The sequence below is a fragment of the Cyprinus carpio genome, chromosome A4, assembly GCF_018340385.1.
Source record: "Cyprinus carpio isolate SPL01 chromosome A4, ASM1834038v1, whole genome shotgun sequence".
Taxonomy (NCBI): domain Eukaryota; kingdom Metazoa; phylum Chordata; class Actinopteri; order Cypriniformes; family Cyprinidae; genus Cyprinus; species Cyprinus carpio.
Genome location: NC_056575.1, coordinates 25,810,073 through 25,833,627, shown reverse-complemented (window position 1 = coordinate 25,833,627; position 23,555 = coordinate 25,810,073). Strand labels below are relative to the sequence as shown.

At 38.7% G+C, this 23,555-nt stretch overlaps 1 pseudogene; it reads right to left on the bottom strand.

Annotated features, from left to right (window-relative positions):
- Positions 1-2,656: 2,656 nt before the first annotated feature.
- Positions 2,657-23,059, bottom strand: LOC122140960 (annotated as a pseudogene).
- Between the last annotated feature and the right edge of the window lie 496 nt (positions 23,060-23,555).

The window sequence follows — 23,555 nt, the reverse complement described above, 5'->3', positions numbered from 1 at the left end:
CGTGAAAAGTGTCTGCTGAGACAGCAACAACTTCACTTCCTTAGTCACTTGATCGACAGATCAAGTGAGACCCGATCTGAGAAAGTCAGAGCAATCCGTGAACTCTCACCGCCACACAATGTTCAGGGAACTAAAACGTGCACTTGGAATGTTTAATTATCTGGGCAAGTACATTCCAAATCTGTCAACAGAAGGCAGACCACTATATATGAACTTTGAGGTCAACAGCGATGTGGACTTGAGCCTATCCTCAGGAAGCAACAACATTCAAGCGCGCCAAAGACATCCTTTCCACTTTACCAGTTTTGTCATTCTACAGTGTGTCTCACCACTGCTGTTTCAGCTGGCTAGCAGTTATGGCATGGTGGTGTGTTACTGCAGCTGCCGGATGGAAACTGGAAACGATTGGCGTATTGCTCACGCCCAGTTTGCAATCTGAGGGCTGAGACCGAATCACGCCCAGATTGAGAAAAGAATGTCTGGCGTCTGGGCTTGTGAAAAAGTCGAAAAGTACCTGATTGGCCTTAGACACTTCAAATTAGTGACAGATCCTGAAACCATTGAGTACCTCTTATGACAGAAGGACTTGGACAATGTTCCATGCGATGTCAGAGGCTACTTATGAGGCTGATGAGATTTAAAATGACTGCTGAATATGCTCCAGGGAAAACTTTGTTGGTGGCTGATGCACTATCAGAAGACCCGTTAGCATATATGAAGAAAAAGGACCTCAACACACACACTCTGATGTGGGGTGTTACATTTTCTGTTGCTGAAGGCCACCGCCAAGCCCTCCAAAACTTGAAGCCATTCAGGCTGCTACACAATGGCCGACAACAACTTACAAGAATTGTTAGGAAGTATATCCAGTCAGGATGGCCAGATTATGTTGACAACATTCCAGTGGCAGTTCGACAGTTTTCCCTTTCAAGAATGAGCTGTCTGAAACTGCTTGGAATACTGACAAGAAAGGAAGCCGTATCTGTTAATTCCAGATGTCTTGAGAGCCGATGTTCTAAACAGAGAATACATGATGGGCATCAAGGTCTAATGAAGTGTAGGGAAGCGGGCCAATTACATCTGTGTGGTGGCCAGAGCATTTCAATCAAACAAAAGGTTCAGTCCTGTCAGATAATGCCTAGAGATGAAACAGACACAGCAAAGGGCCCCTCATCTCAACACCCCTTTAGCAGACAGGCCTTGGAAAAGGCTGGCTATTGATCTGTGTGAGCACAACAAGCGCGCTTATCTGGTTTGTCGGCTATTTCTCTCGATTTCTTGAGATTCTTCATGCCAACAACTACCACCTCAGAGTAGTGTTAAAACTGAAAGCACTTTTGCCAGGTTTGGCTGCCCTGTGAAATAGTTCTGAATAGCGATTGACGGTTGTGAGCAGTGATTTCCAGGAATTTTGCAAAAGAATTTGACTTTCTGCACACATCACATCTAGTCCACCTGCGCAGCTCAAGGAAATGGACATGCAGAGAGGGCAGTGGCAGATTGCAAAGAGAATTTTGCAACAGAAGATCCTCTTCTGGCTCTGATGAGCTACAGGGCAACACCTTGCATCTCTACAGGTGTTAGCCAGCTGAACTACTATGGGCAGAAAAGATTAAAACGACACTTCAATGCTTGAGACAAATCTTCAGCCTCGGTGGCCAAATCTGAAAGATGTAAAGAGAAAAGACTCCATGGAAAGCAAAAAGCAAGCTTTCTGCTAATGCGTCACCATGGGCTAAGCCCTTACATTGCTGAGGACTGGTGATGCCGTACTCACTAAGTTAGACCATCAAAGTCCTGGGGAACAGCTGCTGTGGTCACAGGCGCTGAGTACAACTCTCGATCTTTTCACTGTTGGGGTACATCAAGGGACTACTCTGCGGCGTAACCGTGCGTCACTTGCGGCCTCATCCTGATTCAGCTGGAGAGACTCAGCTCTGGTCCAAAAGACAATCATATGAACAGCGGCCTGGGTCTACTTTGAACACTGGAAAACTTTGTCTCAGGCCCCAAACACAAAAACTGAACATGATGACTAGATCTGGCAGAATAAGCAAACCAGTGAATAGATTAGATTTGTGAAAAGGGGAAGAAGAAGAAGGAATATATATGCTGGTCATATTTTGTTTAATAGAGATTAGAAACAATTTCATTCAATGTGGTTGGAATAAGCAAAATTAGAAAATAGAAGTTTTGTTTTTGTTTATGATGTTGAAAATTTCATAATACTAGCGAGAAGCTAAGGCTGTTCAGAAAAAAAAAAAAACTGAAAGAGGGAGATGTAATGTGTGTGTTGCTTTAAGAAGCGTGATTCGTTGTTGTTCAAAGAAGTAGTTCGGCACATGCTGAGTTCCGGCCTGAAAGGCGAGAATAAAAAGTTCTATTGTCCGTTAAGACCAGTGTTTTCATTAAAAACCTTTACAACAAGCATTTGTAATGTTACAACAGTACTCACAACAATTTGGAAGGGTAAAGACTTGGGAAAACCATTTGTTTCTTTATTTATACAAGTCTACTGGCATGTTTCTGTTCCAATTTCATAATTCAGAGTGGTAGCATTTGTGGTGACATCTTCAAAAGCTTTCCTTGAATGGATATATTATTAATAGATCATGAAGAGAAAAAAAACTGTGTGGCATTGACACTTTTCTTCCCACTACTTGCACCCAGATACAGTTACTCGTCTCTGTGGATGGAAACAGAAAAATTATATTGATTCAGCAGAACAAAGGGGTATATTATTATAATACAGTTACCTAAATGTTTAAACTGTTGTGTGTATGGTGTGTATGTAAACTGTACATTAGTACACCTACCAGGCCTTGCATGGAACCCAACGAATAGGGACCTCCCTCTGTTCCTATAGAACAAACACAAAACGGAAGATTATCACAACACAATATCCAGCAACATTTGTCTTGGCACAAGTCTTGCAGTTGTGGTGTGCCAAGTACAGTACAATCTTCATGTCATGAATGCTCCACAGATACTCTAAATATGTGTTATGTGTTATCATAAGTCTAATTGAGAGTCTAGTAATTTTAAGACCATTATGAATGAAATTTAAGACCTATTTCCGTATAATTGCAAAAAATTATGGAAGGATATGAAGGAAAATCCAAAGTCAGAAATACTTTATATTTATTAATTTAACAAAGTATATTAATTTGCAAACTGTGTGTGTGTGTGCAATTGTAGGTTTCATATTGAATTCGAGACAGACAGACGAACAACAAGAACTACAACAAGCAGCGTTAAATGCATAATTAAGGGCCTACCTAAACATATTTAAAACCTACTACGTAATACCTAACCAAAGTTGTACAGTCGTGGCCAAAAGTTTTGAGAATTCATAAATATGGGAAATTGGAAAAGTGCTGCTTAAGTTTTTATAATGCATTTGCAATACTTCCAGAATGTTTGAAGAAGTGGATCAGAATGAATTGCCAATAGTCGTTCTTTGTACCTATTGAAATTAACTTAATCTCCCAAAATAAAAAAAACCTTGTCCACTGCATTTCATTGCTGGCATTAAAGAGACATCGCTGCAGAATCATTTCAGTAAGCATCTGGTTAACTATCAGGTGAGAATGTTGAACGAGCACAAGGCTCGAGATCTATTATGATCAAGCTGAAAAAATGCTTGAATGGTTTGAGAATGGACAGACTTGACATGTTTAAAAGGAGGGTGATGCTTGAAAATCAGATGTTCTTCCATTGTTAAACCATGGTGACCTGCAAAGAAACGCGTGCAGCCATCTTGTGTTGCATAAAAATTGCTTCACAGGCAGGATATTGTGGCTACTAAGATTGCACCTAAATCAACAATTTATAGGGTTCATCAGAACTTCAAAGGAAAAGGTTCAATTTCTTGTAAAGAAGGCTTTCAGGGCGTCCAAGAAAGTCCAGCAAGCGGCCAGGATCGTCTCACTAAAGAGATTCAGCTGCGGGATCGGAAGTGCCAACCAGTTGCAGAGCTTGCTCAGGAATGGCAAGCATAGGACAGGTGTGATCGCATCTCGCACGCACAAGGGAAAAAAGGCGAAGACGTTTGGAAGATGGGCCTGGTGTCAAGGACAGGGCAGCAGAAGATCCCACTTCTCGCCAAAAAAAACATCAGGGACAGATTGATCTTCTGCAGAAAGTATAGTGAATGGACTGCTGAGGACTGGGGCATAAAGGTCCTATTCTCCGAATGAAGCCCCTGTACGATTGTTTGGGGCATCTGGAAAAAGGCTTGCGTCCGAGAGAAAAAGGTGAGCTCTACTCATCCGTCCTGTGTCATGCCAAACAGTAAAGCATCGTGAAAAAAAAAAACAACGCGATTCATGTGTGGGGGTTTTGCTTTCTCATCCAAGGAGTGGGCTGTCACATCACAATTTCTGCCCAAAAACCAGCCATGATAAAGAAGGTACCAAAACACCCTCCAACAGCAACTTCTTCCAACCAATCCAACAACATTTGGTGAAGAACAATGCATTTTCCAGCACGATGGAGCCCGTGCCATAAGCAAAAGTGCTTAACTAAGTGGCTCTGGGACCATAATGTTTAAATTTTTGGGTCCACGGGCCTTGGAAACTCCCCAGCTTAATCCCATTGAGACTTGTGGTCATCCTCAATGAGGCGGGTGACCAAACAAAACCCACTAAGTCTGACAAACCCAAGAAGTTACGATGGAAGAATGGTTCTATCAGTCAGGATTTGCCCAGAAGTTTATTGAGACATGCCCAGGTCGAATTGCAGAGGTCCTACAAGAAAGGGCCACACTGCAAATACTGACTCTTTTGCATAAATTGTCATGTACTTGTCGATAAAAGCCTTTGAAACGTATGAAGTGCCTTGTAGTGAGTATATTTCAGTACATCCACGAAACAACAAACAAAGATCTAAAAGCAGTTTAACAGGAAAACTTTTTGAAACCCTAATATTTATGTAATTCTCAAAACTTTTGGCCACGACTGTATGGCGTCAGTTCTGGCAGGCGCCTCAGCTATTTCAGCTGACCCCTCTATTGTGCCAAAGTATTACTTACCACTATATTTACAAAATAATATTATCCAAAGCGTGTTCAACGCCCAGTAATATCAGCTCAGCGTGAACATAGCGTGTGACACTCACAAAATAAGTTTTTGTTGAGATTGTATTACTTTGTTTCCCTTTCCCTTTTATTGAAATAGTATTTTATTTTATTCTGATTTATATAATTAAATATTAATGAGAGATTACGGAAAAAGCACATAATGACATGTATTTCATAAAATGTGGACACTGGGTGGCAGTAACCATGAGCAGCGTCACACTGGGTCATTTAGCGTCATGAGCAAGATGAGCTCATAATCCGGTGAATGGAGAATGAGTAACTGTTGTCCTGCGTCACTGTGTTCTCTGTAATATTTCTAATATTTCCAGAGCACTCCTATCAAGAGGATTATCTATATATCTGCCAGCGGAGACCTGGCGGGACCGGCTACATGTGAGTCTATATGCAACGCATGCATAGTGAACCTCTTGTGAGCGTGCTGCAGATCAGATTTTGTAAATAAAGTGGTAAATTATGGGTTTTTGCACAAACAAAGCACTCCAATTTCAGTACTTTTTCCTACTCTGGACCTTTCTGGTTATTGAAATGTAATGCAAGCTAGCAAAAGAAAATACAAGAAACAAACTTTTAACACTGCTTCATAGACGATCTTTAACCTCTGGAGGAGATCTTCTTCTGAAAAATGATACCACTTAGAATGACTTCAGCCACAGTGTATTTGCTTGTGCTCTTCCCAAGAAGCAGTATGGGATGGAGGTCAAGGGCAGCCAATTTGTCAAGCTGAAATAAATGCAAATTTTATTATAACATTTTTATTAACTAATTCATGCAAAATTCAATAAGAAATGTTTAATTTAAGTAGGCATTGCACCAAGAGTGGAATTTTTAATGTCAATTTTACACATTCAATGAAATGGTGCAGTGGTATTTAAACAGAAATTTCTCTCTTTGTGTGTCATAGGCAGGTCCACTGTCTCATGTTACTGACCACATAACATCTCACATATCTAACTTCATAGAAAAAATTATAAGTGGTCACTTATGATTACAAACCAACAGTGGCTTTGTGTAGCTACTATTAGCAAAACCGGTCCTGTTGCAGTCTTTTTGTATGGGAAGCAGCCCAATTGGTTTCATTAATGCATTGCCTTGTATGGCTGCAGCAAGTCTTGCATGGGACAAGTTTTGAAGGCCACATTGATAATGGCGCACAGCTTGGGCGTCTTTTCATGCTCCCAGGCATTTCTGGGAAATAAAAAGCAAAACAAACAAACAAACAAACAAAAAACACAAGATTAGTAGTAGTATGTCTAGTGTCTATAATAAATAAACAAATAAATGTATGTATATATATATATATATATATATATATATATATATATACTCTCTATATATATACAGGTGGTAAACGGATGCAGTGACTTTGGTTTCAATAAACACAATTGGCCAACCTGGCAGATGACATTGCACCCCAAATCATCACAGACTGGCTTAACAACACTGGACTTCTAAGCAACTTGGGCTATGAGCCTCTCCACCTTCCTCAGACTCTAGGACCTTGGTTTCCAAATGAAGTACAAAACTTGCTCTCATCTGAAAGAGGGACTTTTGGACCACTGGGCAACAGTCCAGTTCTTCTTCTCCTTAGCCCAGGTAGATACTTCTGACATTGTCTGTGGTTCAGCAGTGGCTAACAAGAACAAAAATACGACAATTGTAGCCAAATTTGCGGCAAGATCTGTGTGGTGGCTCTTGATGCCTTGACCCCAGCCTCAGTCCGGTCCTTTTTGCTTGACAATCCTCATAGAAGTCGATTTTGCTTGACAATCCTCATAAGTGGCTGTGGTTCTCCCCTCCTCTCGGTACTGGTTGTGCATCTTTTTCTCCCACTTTTTTTCTTCCACTCACTTCTGTTAACGATGCTGGATACAGCACTTTATACAGTCAACCAAAATGATTCAGACATTTTTGTAATTATCTTTACTAGTGGGTCATGCAGGCCCCTATAGTTCCTTTGTGTAAGGTGAGGATAGCAAAAATGTAAGTAACGCTGACATATTTTAAACCCACAAATTCTTCATACAATGGACTACCAGTAAAATTTGATAAAAATATTTTAATCAAAATATGATTCAGACACTCTGACTTGACCATGTGTTTGCTTAAAGCGTTTATATGACATAATTAAGATTTTTTTTTCTGACACAGTTTAACATCTGAGATCTTGTCATATGTTTCCTCACCATTTTTTTTAAACTATCGTGAATAAACTGTAATACTGAATGTAAATGTTCACGGTGGTCTATTTTGGTAATATGTACGTGATCGAGACTGTTTAGGTTTTGACTAAATAAAAACCTAGAAATGGTAGGGGGTACTACGCCAGTTATCCTAGATATATGTGACCATAAACTTATTTGTGTATCGTTTAGGTATTTGATGTCACAACACCATTCTTTTATATTATGAGGATTTGCACCGTGTACCCTACACAACTCTTCAAAATTTCAAAATAAAGGAATACAACGCAGAGTTGAAATTAATCATGTGCAGACTGAAGAGTCCAAGTGAACGTTATTATTCAACAATACGAACGACAAGATGTGTGTCCCACCCATTTTTAGCATCCTGCTGTGAACCGTCAAACAAATATTTCCACATATTACGTTGTATAACCCCTGCAAAAAAAAATATTTTATATTTTTTATTAAAAATATTTGATATTTTGTTATTTAAATAACTTACTTTTACATTTACATTTAATCATTTAGCGAGCACGCTTTTATCCACAGCGACGTACAAAATGAAAACAGTCAAAACAATCAGATCACGAGAGAACAACAACGTGATACAAAGTGCTATGACAAGTTCCTCAATTAGTCTAGTACCGAACACGTAGCCAGGTTTTTTTTTTTTTATTTTGAATATGATAGACAAGAAAAAGAAAAGGTAAAGTACGAGTCTTAGTTGGTTAAGTGCAGGTGAAAAAGATGAGTCTTTAGAATGTTTTTTTTAAAAATGGAGTAAAGACTCAGCTGTTCGAATTGAGATCGGGAGTCATTCCCCAGCGGGCGCAGTCCAAACAGAAAAAGTCAGTGAGAGTGATTTTGAAAAACCTCTTTGGGATGGCACCACAAGACGGTCGTTCACATTGCAGAGCGCAAACTTCTGAAGGGCTCATAAGAACTGAACTAGTGAGTTGTAGGTATTTTGGCGCCCGTGCGCAGTGGTCCGTCTTGTAGGCAGCATCAGTACATTGAATTTGATGCGAGCGGCTACTGGGAGACAGCCTGTGTAACCTGATGATGAGAGGAGTCACATGGAGCTGTTTTTGGCTCATTGAAGACGAACCCTCCGCTGCTGCATTCTGGATCATTGTAGAGGCTTGATAGTACCTGCAGAAGGCCCGCCAGAAGACATTCCAATAGTCCAGTCTGGAGAGAACAAGAGCTTGGACAGAAGTTGGGTGGCTTGCTCTGACAGGAAGGTCTACTCTTCCCTACATGTTGTATAAGGCAAATCTGCAGGACCGGGTCGTTGTAGCAATATGGTCTGTAGAAGCTTTAACTGATGATCCATCACAACTCCTAGTTTCTGGCTGTCCTGGAAGGAGTTACGGTTGACAAAGCCCAGCTGTAATAGAGAAGTGGTGATGAAAACGATGGTTAGCTGGAACCACCACAGTTCAGTCTTAGTAAGGTTGAGCTGAAGGTGATGGTCATAGGTCATCCAGCTAGAAATGTCACTCAGACAGGCTGGAAATGCGAGCAACTACCGTCGGGTCATCTGGTTGGAATGAGAAGTAGAGTAGAGTGTCATCAGCGTAGCAGTGATAGGAAAAGCCATGCTTCTGAATGACAGATCCTAATGACGTCATGTAGATGGAGAAGAGAAGCGGTCCAAGTACCTGAGCCTTGAGGAACCCCAGTAGCAAGTTGTTGTGACTTAGAAACTTCACCCCTCCAAGACACCATGAAGGATCTATCAGAAAGGTAGGAGTTAAGCCACTGGAGTGCGGTTCCCAGAGATGCCCATCTTTCTGAGGGTGGACAGGAGAATCTGGTGATTAACAGTGTCAAAAACGCAGCAGACAAGTCCAGCAAATGCAGAACTGAGGATTGAAAGCTGCTCTTGCCAGTCGCAGGGCTTCAGTAACCGGAGCAGGGACAGTCTCAGTTAGTGGCCCCTTTTGAAGCCAGATTGGTTGCTGTCCAGGAGGTTGTTCTGTACAAGAAAAATAGAGAGCTGGTTGAACACAGCTCTTTCGAGTGTCTTTGCAATGAATGGAACGAAGGGATACCGGTCCTGTAGTTTTCTAGAAGTGCTGGATTTAGAGATGGTTTCTTTCCGCAGTGGGCTTATACCGAGCCTGCTTAAATGCATGAGGGAAATGTTTCCAGAGTGAATAGAGGAGTTTGATAATGTGAGTAAGTGAAGGTATGTCTGAAGAAGAAATCGCTTGAAGGAGGTGAGTGGGGATCGGATCCAGAGGCCAAGTAGTAGGATGACTGGACAGGATAAGTGTGGAAACGTCCGTCTCTGAGAGTGGAGAGAAGGAGGAGAAAGAGTGAGCATTAGTCGTTGTGAAAGTTATCCTCAGATCGGCGGTGTGGAGAATGGTCACTGATGGTTCTTGTCTTATATTTCGTGAAGAAAACTGCAAAGTCATCAGCTGTAAGAGTCGATTGAGGAGGAGGTGGAGGCGGATAAGAAGAGAAGAGAAGGTTTTGAAGAGTGTCCGAGCGTCACAACAGTTGTAATCTTGTCGTGGTAATATTGATGCTTTAGCAGTGAAGACGTTTGTGCAGAGAGAAGAGGGGAGGGGGGGGGAGAGAGACTGATACACACTGGAGGTCGGTAGAGTTTCTTGATTTAAGCCATTTCCTCTCTGCAGGCCCTGAGTTTAGAGCGATGTTCACGGAGTACTCGACAGCCAGTGGCATATGGTGTGGTTGCTTGCTGGTCTAGACGACAGTGGGCAAAAGTTGTCCAATCAATAGGTCAGAAGTGGAACAAAATTGTCCCATGTATCACTGTTCGTGTCCAGAGGCTGAAAAGTGCGAGAGTGGAAAGGAAGTGGAGGAATGCAACCACAGAGGATAGGCGAGATGGAGAGAGTGAGCGGAGGTCCCTCGAAAGGTGACCCGCGGTGGCCGCGGGTCCGCGCTTCATGTGTAAGTGCTAGATTAGCAGTACTGAGGAATGGTCCTGAGGTGGTGGCAGTGAGTAAGCAAAGTGTTTGTCCCCTGACAACAGCGCGTGTAAATGAGGTCCAGTTGGTGTGCCCGATTATGTGAGTCGCCTGTAGTAGAGGCTCGCTTGATCATCAAATGACGAACTCAGGAGTGTTGAAGTCAGCAACCTGGGGTTTTATGCAGGTGGAGGTTTGAATTCCCAAGCAGTCCCAGATGAGTACCATCTTCAGGGAAGTTTGATAGCCGCACTTCAACCTCCTCCAACGCACAGTTTTCCCCATTGACCTGGTGGCAACATAAATTACCACAAAGTGGATGTTACAAGGGGGGTTACAGTAACAGCATGTGAGTCAAATGAAACGGGTACCTTTAGGTGGTGGTTGAAGATCAAATTTCCAATCTTTCGATATAAGGAGACCACGTACCTCCACCCCTCCCAGTCTTACGAGGGGGTGTGGGATCAAGTGAAATGAGTAGGAGAGGGCTGCGGGAGTGGCAGTGTCCTCAGGTTTGATCCAGGTCCCAGTCAATTGCCATGAGGCTGAGACATAATGAGTAGCAATAGAAGAAATGAAGTCTGCTTTGTTAACAGCGGACTGGCAGTTCCAGAGACCAAGTGGAATAGGAGAGCGTTGGAGTAGAGGTCATAGGGGACCGGCCTTAGATTTTGTCAGCAGGCCTTCCTTCGACGTACCATAGCGTGCTCTCTGAGTGTTAGTAGTGATAGTAGAGATCTGAAAGCACATAGTGACTACAAGTGACCCAAATAAGTATTTGAGGACAAGCTGTACAGAAATTGAAGGGGAATAAAAGCAATACTCAAGTGCCCTGTTCGGTGTCAGAGTCGATGGTCCTTTACACTCGTCGGTCTTCACCAGGAGGCTTCACAGCTAGGGCTGCCGCGACCGCTGCCGCGGTGTCACCTACCACTTATATATTTGCCTGATTACCTGTGATTGAATGTCAGTCTTGTCACGCCTCCCTATTAGCAGACCGAAACTGTCCGGTCCCGCGATAGGCAAACGCAAAAACCAAAACGCCACAATTACACACGTAATTAACCAGGGTAAGACACACAGTAATTAAAGCAAAGTTTCCCTAGCAACGATGATCACGCAGTAAGTCCTAATGACAAAACGAGGCAAAAACACTTACAAACTGCTGTCCTTCTCTGTCGCTCGACTGTTTTCTTCTGACAAGCGCTTACAGAACAGCTCTTTAAGTACTTTTTACCGGCTTAACTTGGCTTTTGTCACGCCTCCCTATTTAGCAGACCGAAACTGTCCACCCGTCCCGCGATAGCAAACGCAAAACATGCCATATTCCATATTTTATAATAATAAAAATAAAATGGATAAATATTCCGCTTTTCTTGAAAACTTTATTGTATTTCGTAAGAGACAGGAGAGTTTCAAGACACTAAAAATAATAAATATGTATAATGATGTTATGTTTTCTCTTTTCAAATCGTTATTATTTTAAGAATTATAAACACAAATCAAGTATGACAAACCAAATAATTTATGGTTGTCAATACCATTAATAACCCCTTAGCAAACACAGGCATGTAAGCAAACACAGGCATGTATAGGCCTATATATACATTTTATGATATTGTCATATCATTTTCATTTTCTAAAGTAGTGTCCGAGGCTACATGTAAGTAACAAGTACCTTTGTCACCACGTTTCTTCCACAGATCCCGGCGCACGATCATCGTCCCAATTATAATTGTTTATTTTATTTTATTTTTTTTTACTTTGAACAAACTGTCAAGGACAAACATTTATGGCATACTTCACAATCATTGTCTTCTGTGTTGATACAGCATTTAAAATAGATTAATAATTGAATTAAAATAAGAAAGCAACTTCATTTTAAGTCTGAATAAGACACTGCTTTTTAATGGGTTAAAATGACTGACTCACATGTGATATAGTTAATCACTCCTCCAATAACCTGAAAATGTATGAATAGTTAATAAAATGCAAGAACAAATTAAACACATTTCCACAAGAAACATAGCCAAAATGCAGTCAGCCAGCTCTCCCCGGTTGTGACTTTTTTATTGGTTTGAATGCCAAAAAAACATTCCACCACATGCCCATCAGGATCAACAAAACAAAAAAATAAAAGTCCAGCTGATCAACATGAGAGAGGTCTGGGGTTTGAGTCCACAATTACAAAAAAGTATTTCGCGTTTGGAATTTCTTTAGCGATGGTTTGGCTTGATTTTCCCTCAGCCATTAGCTGAATAAAAACTCCTGACACGTCGATGGTAAATAGGACACAGTGCCCTTTCCCTTCCACCCAAACTTGTTTCTGTTTCAGCTAAAAATGGATCATAGTCTGCCAAATTTCGAGATGCCTAGAAAATTTCCATTATGAAGGCTCTAACAACTCATCATTTTCCTCAGATCTGCCAGTCCTCTGTCCCCTAAAAACTTGATGATTGATACAACTCGCCGTAATACTTGCTTCCAGTATTTCCCTCCTCTGAGTCCATTTGTTTTAATTAAATCGGAGTCATTGTTTCTGTGACCCTTTTGTGCACCGATGGTAACTCTTCATACAGCCCTCCTGTGCTCCGCGCTTACTCTCACGTTCCCCAATCCTCTTTGAATGGTTTCCAATCACAAAACGCTGTCAACGAAGGCATTATTGCTTAGTGGAAAATAGTTTGCATGAGTAACAGTAATACAATCCATTTGACGGGGAGTAACAGTAACCATTGACGAGAACAGTTTGGCCATTTGCAAAGAGCAGATGAGTAGTGTGTAAAACTCCTAGCCCTTCCCACCGATGGTCCTATCCCTCACAGACGCGTGGGTATTTGGCTGCATTTATTTTGGAAAGGAGCTGCTCCTCTTCTGATAAGAATAGACTTTCACTTATCACTGGAAGTGTTTTTTCCATAAAGCTGGGTCGGTAACTGTGTCGCACCATGAATTGGGATCGTCGTCCTCCTCACACCGCACGAATGTGTTCAGCCTGCGCCACCTGTGGGTCTGAAGCAAGGCTATTATAGTAAAATAAAACTAAGCACGAAAACTGAAATAAAAAATGAAAGAATACTGAAAAAAATAAAATAAATTTAAACGCAACTGATAAGCCAAGGATGGACCAGCGGAATCTAGTCTTTAAATAAATATAAAATTCCATCACACGTTTAAAAAAAAAAAAAAAAGATAAGATAAAGAAAGAAAAACTGAAATAAACATGATAAAGTGAAAACAAATTAAAATAGAATTGATTTAAATAAAACACTGAACATTAACTTTAAAAAAAACTATATTAACCTTTGTCTGAAGTGCCCCGTTTGTTGCTGTGGGTGGACTGTGCCTGCCAGGTTGCAGCAGCGTTGATGCACCTGCTCTGTTAGTGATTGGTGTTGTTGCATCTTCAGTGAATTATTATCAGATCCACAAAAAGTTTTGACGTCCTCCTCTTTTTCTGAATGGGAACGGCATCAGTCCCATTACTGCTAGTGCATGGCTGAGGCTCTGTGCTATACTGCTAGCGAAATCCAGAGGTTTAGCAAAGAAATTAGAACTGGAAGGAATCCTCTTAAGAAAAAGGGCTTCCTTCGCCGCCCTAATCTTTTTTTAATTTTCTTTTAAAACGTACCACTTGTTTTCTTTAGATCCATTATGTATTAATTAGCAAATAAATATGAACATCAATACAATTTCAATTCAATCAATTCAAACGTTTTAATTTCACTAGTCTAATAATAGCAGTAATAGGTATTACAATCTGATTGGACCAGTCATTTCAAGCGCTTTATCAACTAAATTTTGATTGGACCAGTCCATTTCCAGCGCTTTAATCAACTAAATTTTTTGATTGGACCGAGTCATTTCAAGTGCCCTTAGCAACAGAAATTTGATTGGACCGTCATTACTAGATAAAAAAAGAAACTCTGTAATTTCAATATAAACCTTAAGTTGGCTATACTTTGATATTCGACAGAGGGTCTTTTATAGTCCTTCCAGCCACCTGTATTAGACCGATTATGAAATGTAATTTGGTCGTTACGACTCAATGCTCAACATACCAGGGATGTGGTTTCCCAAAGCATCGTAAGCCTATGTTGATAGTAAACAAATGCCACCAATCTCTATGATCAAGGGCTAACTATGCTTTGGGGAACGCATTTTTGCGCACAGTCGCTGTTGTTTACAGTCGTCCTAAAGATTCTTGTCCTTAGAATTTAAAAACCAGCTTGTAGCCAGTCCGCCCTCACAAAGATTTTAAACATGTTTACTATTTGCGCCTGGTGGCGCCGAACGACGTGTCTGGTGCTCTGGAGATGCATTTCCTAGGCTGTCAAACATCATTCAAAAAAATTATTATTTTCTGATTTTGTCAACACACATCTTCTTTTTTTAGTGTTTCTTTTGTAATAGGCTGTTACAATTGCAAGTTAATTGTTTTTATAGTGACTATTCATTTTGTTTGCTGCTGACAGAAAACGTGAAACTGCATTCCGTAAAAATCCAGAATAAGCTGTGATTTCTCTCATTTTAAAAATAACATTAAGCATCCTTTTATTTCAACTGGAGTCTAATCAATGTTAAACAGGAAGAATAAAATGGTAGCTTATGTAAACTGTACTTATTTCTGGCTGTTGGGAACAACGTTATTTACTTCACAAATAGACTGATCAAATTAATATTAAAATAAACACCTACAATTTTAAATGATTTGTTGTTTCAGAATAAATAAAGCAGTATTTTATATTTTGTTCTAACTGTAACTGTGGAACCGGAACGAGAAGAAAAATTGCATTCTTGCCCAGAATGGACTAATTCTATTTTTATAAGTCCGATTTGACAATAACAGTCTACATTTCTTGTTTGTTTATTATAGTAAAAAAAAAAAAAAAAAAAAGCAATTTGTTCTAGAAATTAATCTAAAACTAGAAACTAAAATTAATCAGGAAATGCTTAATGACACATTCACACAGAACAATTTTGCTTTGAAAAACCTGAGACACAAGGAGTGGAATGGGGGTAAAATGCGTTTTTTAAGGTCTAGAGATGCGTTTTTTTAAGTTTTTAGAACGGCGTGTCATGCGCAAGACGCTGCAAAAGACTGTAAGATTCAATCGCAACAGGTTTACACCACTCTGTCCTACACTTGTTTGCATAAAAAAAAACAATGTAAAAAAGTTATACATTGGAATGGACAAACATGTTTTCTGTGGCCCCCAAGTGAGTTCACCAAAAATTTTAATCTTTACCATGCTAAAACAGACTCAACTGCTCTCTCTCTTACGCCCCCCTTATTCACATATCTTTATTTTTATTTAAATTTTACTATCTGTGAACTGTTGTTGTCTCAGAGTCTGCACTATAGTGTTTTCTGTCACCAAAACAAACTCCTTGTGTGTGCAATGGCAATAAATCTCTTTCTGATTCTGATAAATAGTACTTATTCCTATACTCTTTACACAAAGAAAGAAGCTCAAAGAGTGGTTCAAATAAATAGAATTTGAAACAGTGATGGGACAACAATAGTTCTACACAGGGCCGTTGCTAGTGGGGCAAAAGGTGGTGACATTTCTAGGGGCCCCGGGCTTGAAGGGTCCCTCCTTCCGGAATGCGTTTTCAAGGGGGCCACCTAGCAACAACCTGCATGGGCCCTGATACCCCAGCTACAGCCCTGGTTCTATAAAGATTTGGAGTCTTTCATATTTACAGGGCCCAATAGCAACAAGACTGCCAGAGAGAGCCCTCATAGACCAAGATCCTTGTTCAAGAGGCACTGTAGAGGGTAGGGACACATATATTCAAGCATAAATAAACATTTGTTTTCATTGTTGATGGATTTTTCGTACCAAATTGGATTGGCAACCTCGGAACTGCATATGATAGACTTTGGAATGTGCAGTGCTCATATTTATCCAATTAAATCATAGCCCATACCCCCGCTGGGATGTGCGTGCTCGTTGGCTAGGCTCAGGGCCGGCCCAGGCTCTGTTTGGTCCCCTAGGCGAGATTTTAAGATTTTCGCGCCTCATACCCCCAATCTGAAAATACAGATTTTTTAAACCTTTACTATAATATACATAACATAAATACTGATAAATATTAACATAAATAAGTAGTAAATAAATTTGTGATAATAAAAAAATTTATATGTTGAAGTAAAAGGTATTTTATGAGTGAATCTGTTGAAATAGCCAATTGAAGAGACCAGACATGAGCTTACTCCCCACAACTATGCCTACAGTGAAAAGTACTTATTACAAAAAAGGTAAATATGAGCAATATGAAATGCATAGTCTAACAGACAACAAAGGCAACAAAATAAGGCTAACATTTTTTGTAATTTAGCTAGTTAGTCTAATTAGCATACCCATACCTTTCATTTAATTTTGTGCATACATACAGTGGGAAAATGACTTACTTAACTTAAATTATTTCATTTTTATGAATGCTAGTCCTAGTCGTGGTCTTTTTCAAAAACTTTTTGGTGAATTAAAAGCAAGCAGTAGCCTAATGTAACTGATTTTACATTTATGCATTTGGCAGATGCTTTTATCCAACTGACTTAGAGTGCATTCAGGATATTCATTTTTTTTTTTTTTTTTTTTTTTTTTACCAGTATGTGTGTTCCCTGGGAAATCAAACCCATAACTTTTTTTGCACTGCTAACGCAATGCTCTACCACTGAGCCACAGGAACACAACAACACAACATCTTAAAACAACATTACAGAAACTTAAATTTATGTTAAAGAAAATAAAGTCAATTTAAATAAGCAGGTTAACTCAAGCAAAAACATTACTCGGTGTGACTGTTGCCAGTTATTTTTTTTTTTTTAAGGGCTATTTCAAATAATACATACACATCACAAGTTAATACACAGTTCGTGAACTTGTTATTTTTATCTCTATATTGATATTTTTTCTGCTCCTCTTCTTTGTGTCGCCTTCCTGCCTTGTGCCCCTGATAATTTTATTTTTTCACTAATTTTTCAGAAATTATACTTTAAGCACATAAATGGCAAAACTATTTTAACTGGGTGTGCCATGCATAACTAATGCGTTATGATGATGTAATTATAATTACGTCATGATGCAGAAAGTGTTTAAATTAGTCAAACATAACATGTTTTCAAATCTTATGATTTTTCGTTAATGTCAATTTTATTTTATTCTAAAATTATTTTGAGCAATTTGATGATCGATCAGTACTAAAATTATGTTTTCTTTATATATATTTGTGGGAGCGCACGATGGGTGTAGGAAAAAATAAATAGAAAACTTTCCTGCAGTGCCCCCCAGTCATTTTGCACCCTGGGCAACTGCCTATGTCGCCTATTCCATGGGCCGGCCCTGGCTAGGCTATATCAAAAGGTTTAAACTGGCAAGGCACACAGTCATATCTCTCTTACAGTAAATAATTTGTAAAGATCTACCAGAAGAAGCAGCCACTATGAACAGCTGATTTGTACGGAAACATCAGGGGCCGGTTGCACCAGCTGGACGTACACCCGGTTGTAAGACTAGGCTGGACGTAAAATGTGCTTTAAGTCGTGCGTAGAATTTATACTCGTTGCACCATCTTGACGTAGTGCTACGTCTGAGACTAAATCTTACGCCTAGTCAGAGGTCGGTATAAAGTGAAAAGTCATGATTTGCTCGTACATTATTAATTTTTATTATTCATGTCTGTTAGTTAATTATTACTGCAGACGTGAACTGTAATGTTTATGGTCTTTTTCGAGTAGGATAAGCAATATTAATCGCAAAGCTCAGTGTAGACTATAGCCTACCACACTGTCGACATTGAATACAAAATATATTTCTGTCAAGCATGTAATAATTATGCAGTAAAATATTACATATGAACTAGGACTCTTAAAAGAAATTGTCCTTCCAAGCGAGATGTCAAATGGTTCAGTGTAAATGCTTGGAAATATTTCACGTCTTTAATTCCATTCATTATTTGTAGTGCCTGCTATCCAATAATTGCAATAAGTTTTGTGCTTTGTTACTTTTAATTAGAAATACATTTTTAGCTTTCAAATTCTGTGAATTTTATCACAAAATACAAACTATAAATGTTTTTTTCAGCCATACACTTTAAATTATTTGACCGTAAACTCACAGTAAATTACTGGCTACCTAGTTGCATGACTTTCACATTAAATTACTGTATGTAAATTTACATTAAATTACTGTAAATGAGCTACATTACTTTCACAGTAATTTACTGTGTAAGATTCCATCGTATTACTGTGATTTAGCAGTATGCTCCTGTAGAATAACTGTATTTAACTGTGAAGTTTACAGTTGATGTCCATCATATTACTGCAATTTAAAACAGTATTCTGCAGTAATGCAAATTAATTTGCCAGTAATGTGCTATTAATGTACACTTAAAACCTATTGTAAAAATACTGTAAATTTGACATTTTCATGTGTTAACCCATAAATAACCTATAACATGTTTAAATTCAAATAAACACCACCACAATCAATTGTTGTGAACATTTATTCTTACACATTATTTTGCTTCTCTCCATTGAATGAAGAGACACTATAAGACCATATTTAAATGACCAACTTACTGCATATCTGCATGCAACTTAAGACCGAGCCAGTGTTTGGTTGGTCTGTGTTTGGCAAAACACTGCTTACATTCTAGACTGTCATCCATATCAAAATCAATTAGTTTTCTGATTAGTGTGCAGACTTGTTTGGTTGATGTGACCTTCTCGCCTCATTGACTTCATGCCTGTCTCTGGATTTATTCCCAAGAAGCACCTATAAACAAAAATGAAAAAGGTGTCATTAACCAGTCCCCACCTTTAGTGGATCACAGCTGTTGCACTACAGCGCCAAAGCTCAGTTTTACAAACAAGGTGACATTACTGTGGTTTCTATGGTTTAACATGTTAAAAGGGCGACAAAATGATTACAGATAAAAATAAAAAAATTCCTAAATACACATGTTAGCTTTGTTTTTATTACTAGTAGAAATACAATTTTTGATCATAATTACTTTGTTACTAGTAAAAATGTGAATTCCTGATATCAAAGAATTCAATTCTTACTAGTTGAAATGTTAATTCTTGATATCTTTAAATGTTTCAACATGTTACATTTGTTATTTCTGATGAGGAGAGTAATTTTTGATATCTAAAATGTCTTTCTTACTAGTATCAATCACATTCATGATATCATAAATTAACACTGTCACTAATGACAATCAAATTATTGATATCAAAAATGAAAATTTTTACTAGTAACAATTCAATGGTTGATATCAAGAATAACCATTTGCACTAGTAACCACGTGATTACTGATATCAAAAATAAAGGTTTTTACTATTAAGAATTGTATTTCTGATATGTGAAATTGGAATTTCAACTATTAAAATCAATTCTTGATATCAACAATTGAATTTGAATGTCAGTCTATGGTGACCTTTAACTAGTGAAAATACAGTTACAGATATCAAGAATGATGGTCTCCAGCACAGACACAATAGTTGAGTCTGCAACAGATCACTTGTCTGAGGGAGAGATGGGGGTCTTCATCGTTTGGCTGCTGCAGTCCTGTGTGGCTTGTAAAACAAAGCACATCCAAAACATTCCTTGTTTAACCCACCAAATAAAAAAAAGCCCTCAAATACAATATTAATGTAGACAGTTACCTTTGGATAAATTCCAGAGTGCAAGAAGCAGGGTCAGAATATTTCAGATTGAAATTATAGTAGCTGACAAAAATGGCAGCCAGACCAGTTGTAAAGTCAGGGTGAGGCCCCATGACCACTTGACCCTCCAAAGACAGCATCCATGTCCTCAGCTTCATTGTGTCACCTGAAAACAAAACCATATAAAGTCATCATGCCCTAGTGTTCAGAAAAGGAATGAAGATTGAATGAAGTAGGCTGCAAAAATAATAAAATCATAGAATAAGAGTAGAATAAGACTCAAAACTGTTTAAAGGGATAGTTCACCCAAAAATGAAAAAGTTAGCACATGATTTATTCACCCTCGAGGCATCCTAAGCGTATCTGGAATTCCTCTTTCAGACGAACACAATCGCAGTTATATTTAACATTTTAAATGCATTTTTTAGGCTTCAAAAACAGGGGCACCTTTCACCGCCATTTTAATCTGATGTGACTTTCACGGATGCGCAGATTGTGATATATATCGTGCAGCCCTAGTTACAATTATAATGAGTTATTTGATGCTATAAAAATGGGGTTTCACGTCCATGATTGGAAGCTTTACCTGCTCAGGATCGAGTCAGCTAGGTGTTTTGGGCAGAACCTCGATACTGCGACTGTAACCCTGATAAAACTACAGACTTGCAGACTTTGGCTCCAAATGATGTCACCAGCACAAGACGGTGGCTCCCGTATCTGTGATATTTTGTCAAAGGGAGGCCCTACTCAGTATGGTGTTCCAAATAAAGTGCTTGGCGAGTTGTGAGGAAGGGCTTGTTGCATGGGTGGAATATAGTCTCAATCAAAAATGTAAAATGCAAGTCTCTTTCAAAAATGATCCGAGGCACACTTATATGGCAATAAAACAGACAAACGCTGCTGACCATAGACTGTATATAAAGATGAACTACGCGTCTCCACTTCCTCCCATAGACTGTAATGGAGCTATAATATCCCAGATATGGCACACTAATTTTAGGTTATTTTCTACTGCTTTTTGCACTTAATATCTTTATTAAACATTGTGCACGCATGCTGTCTGAGAGAGGGGCTTTCTGTATGCACGTTTTGAATGTAAGCATTGAGTTCTTCACAGCATATTGCACTTAATAACTATTTAACATCAAGCACACCCTACTCTTCAGTTTCTCATTCATGCATGTAGATTTATCACATTAGGTCAGGTGTATATTACTTTTTAAGTAGTACTATGCAGATATATTTGTGTACCGCAAAATAAATTGTATAGCAAAATCAGTAAACGTGTGTAACGGTACACATATTTGTATTGAAAATTTTGGTACAGGTCTTTCAGTTCGGTACGCATGTGTACTGTTTTAAAATACATACTTCCATGTAAAATAAGGCCATTTTTTACAGCGTACCTTGAATTGTTTTTAAAAGAGATTTGCATTTTAACATGTTTGATTGAGACTAAATTCACCCATGCAATGAGCCTTGTGCTTCACAAGATGAAATAGGGTAAAAAATACCTCTTAGTGAAAAGAGAAAAGGCCATTCCTCCTTAACCACTGCAATGGCTGGTGTAGGCACACTATTAAGATAGCGTCGCTGGATGACATATGTCTTCTCCATCAGAGGTTCAGCTCTCTCTGCACCACTCATGCCTTCCTCTGAGTAGATGTTAAGGAGAATTTTGATGCCATCTAATGATGCCACAGTTTCGCCAGGAGGTAATTCTACTGGACTCCATCTTACACAGCCATACTGATCTACAGGGCCTCTTGTCATACCTCTGCATTCATCTGGTACCTCACAGCGTGGCCTTCTCTCTCTGAGTCTTCTCACAAGAGTATTGTTCCTGTTTTTATTCGCTGCGAAGAGAATAACAACCATTTTTGCAACATCAGCAAAACATTCCGGATGGCTCCTTACAATGTTTCCAACAATATTGTGACAAATTGCTATGATCTGATCAACCACTGCCTTCATCATATGTTTTCTATCGTCTGGTGATGGTCTTGTTTTATTTGCTACTGCCTTTCGAATTGCTGCTGGCATCCTATTCCAGTTGACCTGGAAAGCATTGTTTTTTTTCCATGCAGCTGAAGATGAAAATGGCTAAATAATCTTTGTGGAGAGTTGCTCATGCACAGTGCAATCAGGCACTCGCAAACGCTGCAGGGATGAGAAAAGAAACTGGGTAACATCTCACCTCTAAATCATTAAAGAAATATTACATTATTGAAGTATTATTACGCTTGCTGAAGCCTCTCCTGTAGTCTGTATCAGGCTGAGCTCCTCCACACACAATGTCAATACAATACAATACAAACAATACAAAAGTGTCTTTTTTGTCCTGCCACATTTCTGCGGTGCCCTTTAAGGGCACAGAATGCTGTGTAGAAGCAGAGTTAACAAGTTAACAACTTTGCAGTTGTTAACTTTTCTGTTGCTGCCCTAGAAACATTTAGTTATATTTAAAATAGTATATTATATAAAAAACTATTATTAATTAATGAAAAATAACCAATGCTGTTATTGATAGAGAAATAACCCAATATCTGAGTATCAATAAGAACAGTATACAATTCTAGATACTCAAACCTACTCAGGGGAAAATGGCGGTGGGTACAGACAAAGTTTATGATAATTTATCATGCACAGTTAATGAATTCATCTCTGGGGAGAGGGAGGAGGATTGTCATATCATTTTCAATATGCAATAATGTTTTGTCATATTTTTTGGCACGCAGCATCTTTGTTCAGATTCATTTTTTTAAATTATTATTAAAATATTAAATATGACAGTTAACTTATTTGTTGTATAACCACTAATAAATAAAACAAATAACAAAAAAAATATTTTATTCTAATTTATTATTATTCAATTCAACTTTAGTTTATTCAACTTTTTCATGGGAAAATAGCAAAGTTACCTTGAAAGCCATTCAGTAACTTTCGACACTGAATAGGTCGAAGGTATTTCTCTATATCTTTTTCTTGTATAAAAGCAAGGTCTTCCTTGTTTTCCACACTAAGCTCTTGCAACCCATTCAGCAGTGAAGTCAGAGTTTCATCAGAGAGGCCCGGTAAGAATGACAACACCAATTCTTTCATCATTACTTCATCCATTTTCTGAAAAGAAAGTTTGGTCAGACATGAAAATAATTCCATTTGTCAATTTGTTTTAGACACATATTTGAGTTATATTACTGCAACAAGGCTGGACCTAAAAGAGTGGAACCATACAACTCATCATTCCTGACCAGACTAAAAGTTTCCAAGTTTACTGCACTTTCTTAGTAAACACTGTCCATTGTCCATGTCGATATAATGTATTTTTACATCTTCATTTTTAAATATAAAAACAACTGACAGTTTTGATCTGACTGCGATCAAGAGTCAGGTAAATAAAAGGCAGAATATTCATAAATTAGATTGGATTGTTTAAATTACATCTACAAGTTTTCCAACATTTCCACAAACAGTAATTACAAAGTACATTAACCCTTTGCACTAGTGGTCGACCGATATGTGTTTTTTGACAGCCGATACCGATATCTTGGTAAACAGGGGGCCGACAGCCGATATAAAGTAGATATGATTTTTACAGTCAAGTCAAGTCAAGTCTGCTTTATTGTCAATTCTTCCACATGTACAGT